The 9,547-nt window shown below is 43.0% G+C and overlaps 2 long non-coding RNA genes across 3 annotated transcripts; one reads left to right on the top strand and one right to left on the bottom strand.

Annotated features, from left to right (window-relative positions):
• Positions 1 to 355: 355 nt before the first annotated feature.
• LOC120323251 lies at positions 356 to 1,659 on the bottom strand. The gene is made up of 3 exons (XR_005563557.1): positions 1,491 to 1,659; positions 627 to 709; positions 356 to 522 (listed from the first exon to the last, which is right to left on the bottom strand). It is a non-coding gene; the product is annotated as an uncharacterized LOC120323251 (long non-coding RNA).
• A 130-nt stretch (positions 1,660 to 1,789) lies between these two features.
• On the top strand, positions 1,790 to 6,440 carry LOC113982005. Of its 2 annotated transcripts, XR_005563558.1 has the most exons (4): positions 1,790 to 1,864; positions 2,551 to 2,670; positions 4,539 to 4,613; positions 6,291 to 6,440. It is a non-coding gene; the product is annotated as an uncharacterized LOC113982005 (long non-coding RNA). The 2 variants fall into 2 exon arrangements; XR_003538618.2 differs by lacking the exon at positions 4,539 to 4,613.
• Positions 6,441 to 9,547: the final 3,107 nt, after the last annotated feature.

The following is a 9,547-nucleotide window of genomic DNA, read 5'->3' as shown; positions in this document are numbered from 1 at the left end:
GGGAACACTAAATTGGGGAATACCATTCCTAAACCACGACACCTCTCATTTTCATTTCTGAATATTCAGGCATGCAAATCACTGGCTGTATGATCTCTAAGAGGTAAGTTATGATATTTGAGATTTTTTTCCTCATGACATGTTGGATGAGGAAATTCCTGACTGAGCTGGAACCAAAGCAAGAGAGCTCATTATTGATGATGTTTTTGTTCATGATGGCAAACAGCATGCAGATCCATCTGCAGTTGTTTGATATTCCAGCAGGAGCTTTTCATGCTATTCATATATTATTCCTATATCTGGGCTCACAAAGCCACAGACTCCTTCCTGCTCACAACAAGTAGCACAACCAAGATCCTGGAGGAAATCTGATAGAAAAAGATTTTGGTTTATTATTGGAGCAGCAGTTGGGATGAAGACAAAAGAGGTAATTGGGAAATTGGATCCTCCTCTGCAGGCTGGAGATACAGAAAAATGTGCTCCATTTTCAGTCATTCTCATTGTCTTGTGACAGCTTCCAATCTGAAAATTTTATCCATATGATCACTGAGATAATGTATCCAACAGAGTTAACAAGAACTGGAACTGCCTATTGTCTCAAACACTTTATATTCCGATAGAATTACATTTCCTTGGTGTATCTGTCCACCTGAAACATATGTCCTCTCTTCCCAGATATAAGCAGCACATCTGATGTATATGTGTTCCTCTGAAAAACAACACACATATGAAGCTACTTTAGAAGAGTCCTGTGTTGTGTTTGAATTAAAATATTGCTGATGTGTTGTGTGCACAGCCAGCATGGACTGACGAACCTGTCTGGGAGTTATGAGACTTCGTTTGTAGCTGCTATTGTGAATAAAAGGTTGTCCAACTCTCTCTAGCAGCTTTTCTGCCCCTCTTTCTATCTGCTTGCTATATTTAGGTCACACTATTTTCAGAACCACAGATGCCTGTTACCAAACCTGTACTGCAGTGGGGTCCTGGAGTGATCAGATGATTGCTAAAAAGAAATCAACCCTTAGATGTATGATGTCTTAGAAGTATACATTAGCTTAAACATTTCCCCTTAGGATCACTGTGGCAGCTAACCTTCTCCCTTCATTACTCAGCTACAGTCTGGATTGATTGGCAGGAGATCTGTATCCATCCCTGCGGGTATTTGGCAAGCCATGGGAATGCAGTGTAGGTCTGTGAGGTTGCATATGAGGAGCAGATCAGCTGAGCATGTGCTGACGTTTGCCAGGTTATCCCTCAGAAAGCCAGGGGCTGGGTCTGAGAGTCCTGTTGGATGATCCTGTGCCAGTGCTGAGGCACCTGGGGGCTTGAGGATTTGCTCCAGATGAGCAGGGCAGAGCCAGAGCACAGCTCTGCAGGGCAGGCTGCAGAAGAGAAATAGCCAGGGGGGAAAGCTGTCGGCAGGAGGATCTCTGTCTGGGGTTTTGCAGGCTTTGAGCTGATCCAAGGGGGAATTTCAGGGTTTCCCTTACCTCATTTCCCAAGAAACCTCTAAAAAAGAGGGAAGATGAGAGAGACAGAAGAAATCAAAGGTTTTGACTGGCACCTCCTCCCTCTGTTTCGGACCTTGTAAAATAACTGAAGGCCTTGGCAAATCTGGACTCTTATATTTTCCATCAAGATAAGTGCATTTCCTTTATGTCACACTTTTGAATACGCTTACATGCACAATGAGCTGTGCTGTCTGCCAGGGAAGGAAATGGAATAAAGCAGAGCTGGCCAGGATGTCATAATGGTTGTTCCAAGACCTAGCAAAGCCTGGCTGCATTTTCAGGTTATTTAATCTCCCCGCCGTTTTATATTAAAGGGATAATGGTCACAGAGAGGAACCACTGACACTTGTCAGGTAATGAGCAACTGGACAGTCTTGCAGGTCTGTCTGTAAACCAAGATATGACTCCCAGGAAAAGAGGCCCCCAATGCCTCCCCCACCTCTTCTGTGGAGCTCCAGTATGCTCCAACCATGCTTTTGATAGAGCTGCTGCCAGCTGTCAACCAAAGGCGAGTTCAGGACACTGCGGGCTGCTCTTGAAAAATGCCCATCTCTGGGCAGGAGCATGGAAAAAACTTTGTGTCCCTGTTGTGCCAGCATGGGGAATCTACAGCTCCTTTGAATGGCTGGAGTCACGTGACAGAAACACTTGACCAAGGCTGTGCGTTGGTTCAGGCTGATTAAGGAGCAATAGGTCTCATGCCCTGTGGTGAACCTGCAACCTGAAAAGGTTCTGGCTTAAATGGAAGGGTGTGAATGGGTAAAATGAAGACATCTCTCTTGTCTGTACTATTGACTAGGGGTCAATTACTTCACTCTATAAATATTCCCATCCGGATGGGTCCAATCTGAGCTCTCCCTGATGCGGCTGGACTGCACATCAGGTCACTCGCCCTTCAAGCAGGGACATCCCACAAACTTCCTTGCTACCAGGGAGGACTGGTTGTGCCTTGGTATGGGAAGTTGGGCCTAGTGTGAGAACATGGTTGGCAGACTTGTAAGCCTGGCAGCCTCCTGAGCTTTGCCATATTTACCTTTAGGCTGCTACTGTTGCCTGTTTGCTGGCACATCATGCTTTTACGGTGGATACCCAGTGGTACCTGACAGAAAGAAACAAGGCAGATTTACTGGGATCGCTGAAAAAACCCCATCATTTGCAGGTAATTTCCCTGCTGGCATCCGGTGTACTGATTGAATCCTGCTCCATGGCTTCTCCTCACAATATGTAATTGTGTTTCCCACACCAAGACAGGCCCATTATTCATCAAAATGCAACATTAAACTAAGTAAATTACTCAGAACTTTTTCAAATAAGTGAAGTGAGATTTACCCTCTCCTTTTCCCCTGCATTTACTGCAGTGCTAAGCAAAGGCACCCAGTAGCCTAAAGGGATATTCCAGATATTAATTTTCTAGCTCTGTAGTTACATGTTTCCAATTTTGCAGTGACTCTGAGCTGCTCTTCTAGCAGAATGCAGAAGGGAGCTCAGGCTGGATACAAACGTATTGTGCACAGGAATGGAGTGCAGGATTGAAAGGCTACAGTATTTTTCACGCCAGCAAAGAGCCTGGCCCTGCCTGCAGATGTGCCTGATGCCTTGGACATTGCCCCTCCTTGGGCTGATTTAACACTCACACTGATTTAGAAGCTATGTTGGCATAGACAATCCTACCTCTGCTACTATACAGTGAAATCCTGCGGTCCGCAGTTTCAAAAGGACCTTTATATGCCTCTTATGGAGCCTTAACCAACATTACTTCTGAGAGAGACAGTGAAATGGTCAGAGCAATGGAGCAATGTGAAGGGTTTCAAGAGTGCAAGAGTGCTCAAGAAACTAGGATGATGAAGGAGTACAAAGGGAAAAGAAAGGACTCTACCTTTGATGAAAATGCCAGGTTTAGGAAAAATGTGTACTCCTTCTCCTGAGGAGATGAAATTTTCTGAAGAAATAGGAGACTTTTTGAAGAAAGGGGGGAGAAGGTGTACGTAAAAAGCTAGGGTTGTCTTCTAAACTCTATTTGTTTTGGTCCAGGTTAACTCAAGCATACTGCTTCTCAAGTTTGGTGATGCTCTGCTTTTTCATAGGAGAAAATTCTGCTTGGTCGGGCAGCCCTAACTTCCTATGAAGCTGAAACAGAGACTCTCAAAACATCAGTTCCAGGGCTTATGCTTTTCTGACGTACCTGTTTGCTGCCTAATAACTGGGGCAGGGACAGTAGCAACAACACGGCAGGGATTCTATGCAGTTAACTTTTGCAGTTTCTTTATTCCAAAAATGAAGAGGTGGGCAGAGTGGAATCACAGAATAGTCAGGGTTGGAAGGGACCTCTGGAGATCATCCAGATTTCAACCCCCCCTGCCAAGGCAAACTTGCTCAGGATTCACTCTATCCCTTTGTCCAGCTTGTTGATAAACAAGTTGAATAAGACTGGACCCAGTATTGATCCTTGGGGAATACTACTGGCCACAGGCAACCAACTGAATTCTACTCTGCTGATCATGACTCTCTGACCTCTGCCATTCAGCCAGTTCTTGATCCACCTCACTGTCCATTCATCTAACTTTTCCTGAGCTTCCCTATCAGGATATTTTATGGGAGACAGTGTCAAAAGCCTTGCTGTTGTCAAAGTAAATGATATCCACCGCTCTGCCCTCATCAACCCATCCTGGCATCCATCATAGAAGGCTATCAGATTGGTCACACTTGATTTACCCTTGGTGAATCCATGCTGACTATTCCAAATGACATTCTTTTCTTTTACATGCTTGGTGATGACCTCCAGAATTATCAGTTCCATAGCCTTTCCAGGGATGGAGGTGAGGCTGATTGGCCAGCAGTTTTCTGGGTCCTCCTTCTTGCTCTTTTTGAAGATGGGAGTAACATTGTCTTTTCTGTGATCATTGAGCACTTCTCCTATTCTCCGCGATTTTTCAAAGATGATGGGAAAAAAAAGAGAGCCTTGCAATAAAACTCTGCAACATTCTGCACTACAGCAAAGGGAGAATGAAGCTTGTCTTTGTCTTTCAGTCCCAAATTGCAGGACCCTGCAGGTCAGAGCCTGAGCTGGAAGGAGAACTTCAGAGATGAGAACTCTTGTCTGCTGTGAGTTTGGGGTTGTATTTCAGCCCTCCTGCCCTCAATTTCCCTTGGACACCTGTGGGTCAGCCCAGCCTCCTTGCCACGGGTCCAGCCTACCAGCTATTCTTGCAATGCCATTTTCCCTTTTCATTTGTAAATTCCTTCCCCCTGCAGGCAGGTTCATGTGTGGTCAGTCTCCCCACTCTTTACTCCTTTCTACTACTTTACTAAATGTTAGCACTCTGGTGAGAGACAACAGTCAGACTCATAGCATAGCTGGACCAGTTTTAGTACTAGGTCTGAGTAACTAACAGAATTAAGAAAGAAAAACAGCTGTGTGTATACGAGACCAGATGTGTCTTCAGGGGAAGACATAGTGTATCCTTTAATAAAAAACCCTAATTGTAGAGCATGTTTGCAGCCTGAAACCTGCAATGTGACAACGTTCAGATGGGCCAGTGTACCTTCATTCCAAAATTCCATGGGGCTAAACCATGCTTCCTTCATTAAACAAGCAGATTTCTAGGCTTTCAAGGGCTTGAAGTCTCAAAGCCTTTGGCCAGCATTTGTTTCAGACACTGAAGAGCTCTTCTTTGTCTAGCAAAGACATGAATGCCTGGTTTTCCACTGATTCAGGGCTTCCTAGAGCTCCTCAGCTGTGTGATGTCTTTGTGATGCTTGTGTGATTTCTAATCAGCCCTGCAAGACAAGAAAATATGTTGTCTTTTTGGTCACAAAAATTCTTCATAACATCCTCTCTAGGCATGCAATCACTTCTCAGTATCTCAGTACAGCTCTGGGAAGTCTCAGGAGCAAAAACAGCTTCCCTAATCTCATTCAGGTGGTTAAGTGAGTCTTGGATGTGTTTGATAAGGAAGGTCTGAGAGGTAAGATCGCACTGATCCCACCATCCAAAACAGTACAGGGTAAGATGAAGATAATTTTTGTTCATCTCTGCCTTAAACAGTAAAAGACAATATGGAGTAAGGCAAAAACCTTTGTTGCTGTTGTTGCTGTTAAAATGAGAGGAGCTGCCAACAACTGGCTAGGGAGATTTTCAAAATATGATCCGAAATGGCTGTCTGTGCCTCTGTGGGCAGCATACTGTGTAAGAAAATTTCTTTTTCTCCTCCCTGGGGTGATTTCTTTGGGAAGAAAGCAGTCAGCAATTGTGGCATTAAAGAGATCGTCTTTAGATCTCTGAGTAGAGATGAAAGGGGAGCATTTATTGTCTGCAAGCCACTCCTTCTGGTTTTCTGCAGAATCAGCCAAGTAGCTCTGCACCAGTTACACTTATTTCAATATCTGCAAGACTTTCTTCTTATGCAATAGGGTTGCAAAATTCCTATTTTCAAAGAAGAGATGAAGTTTCAGGAAGAGCAGCAGATGCCATCAAACATATTAGCAGAGGACTTGGTGTCTTGTTTTCATGCTTTCCTTGTTTCAGAAGGAAAAAGATACTGCAAATTTGAAAAATTCCCAAAGAGAAGATTTATAACATCAAGCCCTGCCCCCGTCCCATCCCCAAAATATGCAGTAGCTGCTTCTGCTCAGACGATGCTTAAGCTGTAAGATCAGCCTCCTGTGGTTCAGGGATGCTTTGCAAGGTGAAACACTGCAAAGCATCAGGAAAATGTGGTTGTATCTGTTCCATGCTCTTCAGTTTCACTGTAGAGCTGCTGATCTTTTGCTCTTATCCAGGTTCCCACAAAGCCAAGGATGAAACTTAGGAACTTTGATGATTCCTACTAGAAGAGAAAATTGGTGTGTCATGTCTAGTTCTCCCACTGCAAGAAGTTCACAGGACAAATTAAGCCATTAAACTAGAACACAATAAAATGCTTTGATATACAAAACAACTACTGTGTCAGAAAAGCATTTTTGTCCACAAAAGGGAGGTTGGTTTGGTATTTCAGGCCCTATCGGAGGTGACTTCTTAGTGAGACATTGTAGGGATTTCTAATATGGGAAAACAGCAAGAAATGGACATTGTTACGCTATTGGGAAGAGTAACATGGGAAAAGTAAGGAGGAGCAGTTCTCTAGGGCAGAAAGAGGAACTTGAACAGAGGACGAAAGGAACTAACATTGCTAATAGGTAAAAATATTATAATATTGTAGCTAGCAGCAAGGACTCAGGGCCTAAATGAACAATTGCAGCCTATTGTATAAAAGGTACAAAAAGCCTGCTGAAATAAGTAATAGATGTCTTTGCTTTCACCATCATGCGAAGTCTGTGTCCTTAATCGCCACAAAACATCCTACTTAGACCAATTTAAATCTGGACTGGCAATGCAGGGGAGCCAAGGTAGTGCTGTCTCACCCCAGGTGGGAGCTAAAAATGCTGACTGAGTTCAGAGAGAGCAGGGGAACAGCTATCGACCCCCTTAACTGCAAGGAGAGAGGGAATTTGTGCAACTGTATACAGTATAAACAGGCACAACTCTACCTGATGTGCTAAAAGGTGGTGTCTCTGGCTATTTCTACCCATGGGACAAATTTTCTGCTCTGCACCCTTATGAGAAATACAAAGTTCAGGGCTGCTTTTTTGTGTGTGTTTTTTTTTTTTTCCTCTTTTTTTTGTGTTTCTTTTTTCTTGGTTTCCTGCCACCCCAATAGTTAACATCTGCATTGTACTCTAAGCTTTGAAAAACTCAAATGGTAAGTTGGTATTCAGTTCCATACAGAAAGAAGCTCAAATTTAACTTTAAGAACATGTCAAGAGCTGCAATGAGGTACACACAGTAGGCAATTACCCTGTGGAGCATCACTCCAGAATGTGGTACCAGGTGTCCTGGTGTAGGATACAAAGAGAGATAGCATAGTACCTGGTAGTATCCAGTCTTAAGACTCAAGGTGAAAAAGGAGCAAGAACTCCAGGCTGCTATTGCAGGCAGTAGTTGGGGGAAGCAGTTGAAAAGGCACAGAAAATTCTTCCAGTTCATACCTTTCAGCTGTCATCAGAACAAACCCCTAAATCAATATTATTGGTCCCCAGAGAGATTCAGGAGATAAATTAACATAACCCCATAAATGACAAGCTTTCACAGTCATATCAGGCCCTGAAAATTATCTATTGCTCCTTTATTACAGCACTCTTCAGGAGCAGTCCCAGTATTTCAGGTGCTCCCATGTACCATGTAACAAAAAACAGGGTTACCCAGCTGGGACTTAAATCTTTGTTCGAAATCAAAATAATCTTCATCTCTTTATATTAATAAAAAGGACAAAACATGCATGAATATAACTCTTTCTGTCAGAGCTTTACTCATGACACCACTCTCAAGGGACTCCCTCAGCAATGGAGAACCCTGGTTGCAGAGCTGAAGGTGAGGATGGACAGGAGTTGATTGCCACTAAATACCCTGGCAGCAAGAATGGGTGTAGTTCCTTCCAGGCTTTTGTGCAATACGATTTATATCACATCTGCTACTGCAGCAGAGTATGTTGTGTTTCTTGTCAAATACATGGCGATCAGTGGAGAGTTTAAACAAACTGCAGAGATACAGAGTGGGCTTAGAAAAGTATTTTCCTCATTTGGATCAGAAAAAGGAGCTCTTTGTCTTCTCAAGAAGTTTATAGAAAGGTCTAGAGAAGAAAGGGAGGAGAACAGAAGCACCTCAAGTTTAGAAAGAAAAAGATTCTAGATGCAACCTATTTTTCTATGCTAGGAAATGCTGTTTATTGCTTATCTGTTGCTCTCACCTTTTAGTATGCCTAATACACACTTCACTAACTCTGAACAAAGCTTCTCTTGAAAAAGAAGTGATTCCTATGTGCATAGAGCTTTTCAGACTTGAAGGTCTCAGGTGGTTTCATTGTCTTTTAAAATATCTCAAGGTCATGGGGATATGATGAATAAGAAGGACTGAACTGCATTTTATTGTTCGTGGAAGTTCACAGTATGAACAGCAATTTTCTCCATTGGGGCTGGACTATTGTGTTGTGTAATAGTGAATTAAAGATAGCCCACAGAATGTAAGCAAGATGCCTCTCACCTATATTGTCAGGATTTTATAATTATAATCAACCTGCTGAATTCCTCCAATGAGCTTGCTTTTCTATTTTCCCTTCTTTCTGATTGTTTTAGGGAGGGTTTGATTTTCTTAGTCTGGAGTTTTCATGAAAGGAAGACAGAGAAAACCCCCAAAATGGTCTGCCAGTTCTAGCCTGGTCAAGGCATGGAGGATGGTGTGGATGCAGCCTGTGCCAGTAGGCAGACCTGTACTTTGAGACTGCAGAAGCTGAGCCTTCAGCCAACAACAAAATGCCACCCTACTCTCATTTCAAGAACCTTTGAATTGTAGAAGAGAGAGAGAGAGCTGGAGACTGTCAGGTACCTTTGTTGGACAAAACCAACCATGATCAATTTTTCCATTTCTTTCTCCTAAAATCTGATTTAACCTGTGCAGTACAAAGATACTTTAAAAGAATCTTTCAAAGTGCCAAGAAGGAACATGGAACCCAGCTGGAAATAAAATGCAACACTGGTACAAAGGAGGGAACCCAGATAATAAATCGGTCCAAAGGAATCAGCCTCACATGACTGCATAGCATTTCTTTGGTGGAAAAATGGTGACTGGTTTATTGTTAAAACAGTCCATATTTCTCGTGGGAAGTAACCATGCAGACTAGTAACACTAACGTAAATAGAAATTCTCTCCAGAAATTGTTTCTGAGAATGCCAACAGCCTCTAAATAGTAGCTTGCTCCCTCCAAATAGACACCACTGAACTTGCAAATTGAGGTAATTCCAGCAGTGGGCCTGTAACTTTCCTCTGCAGTCATGCTGTTGATTTAACAGGTAAGAAATAAATAAGTCACAGAGAAGGCAGAGTTACTAAACACCTTCTTTGCATCAGTCTTCTCTGAAAAGATCAGCCCTCAGGTATCTCTTATCCAGGAAACAAGGGTAAAGAACTCTTGGAAGGAAAACTTTCCCTTGGTCAAAGAGGATTA

The sequence above is a fragment of the Pipra filicauda genome, unplaced genomic scaffold (genome assembly GCF_003945595.2).
Source record: "Pipra filicauda isolate LSUMZ 115617 unplaced genomic scaffold, ASM394559v2 scaffold109_size3271384_pilon, whole genome shotgun sequence".
In the NCBI taxonomy this organism is placed as follows: domain Eukaryota; kingdom Metazoa; phylum Chordata; class Aves; order Passeriformes; family Pipridae; genus Pipra; species Pipra filicauda.
The sequence above is the reverse complement of the archived record's forward strand: the minus strand, read 5'-3'. Positions and strand labels throughout refer to the sequence as shown.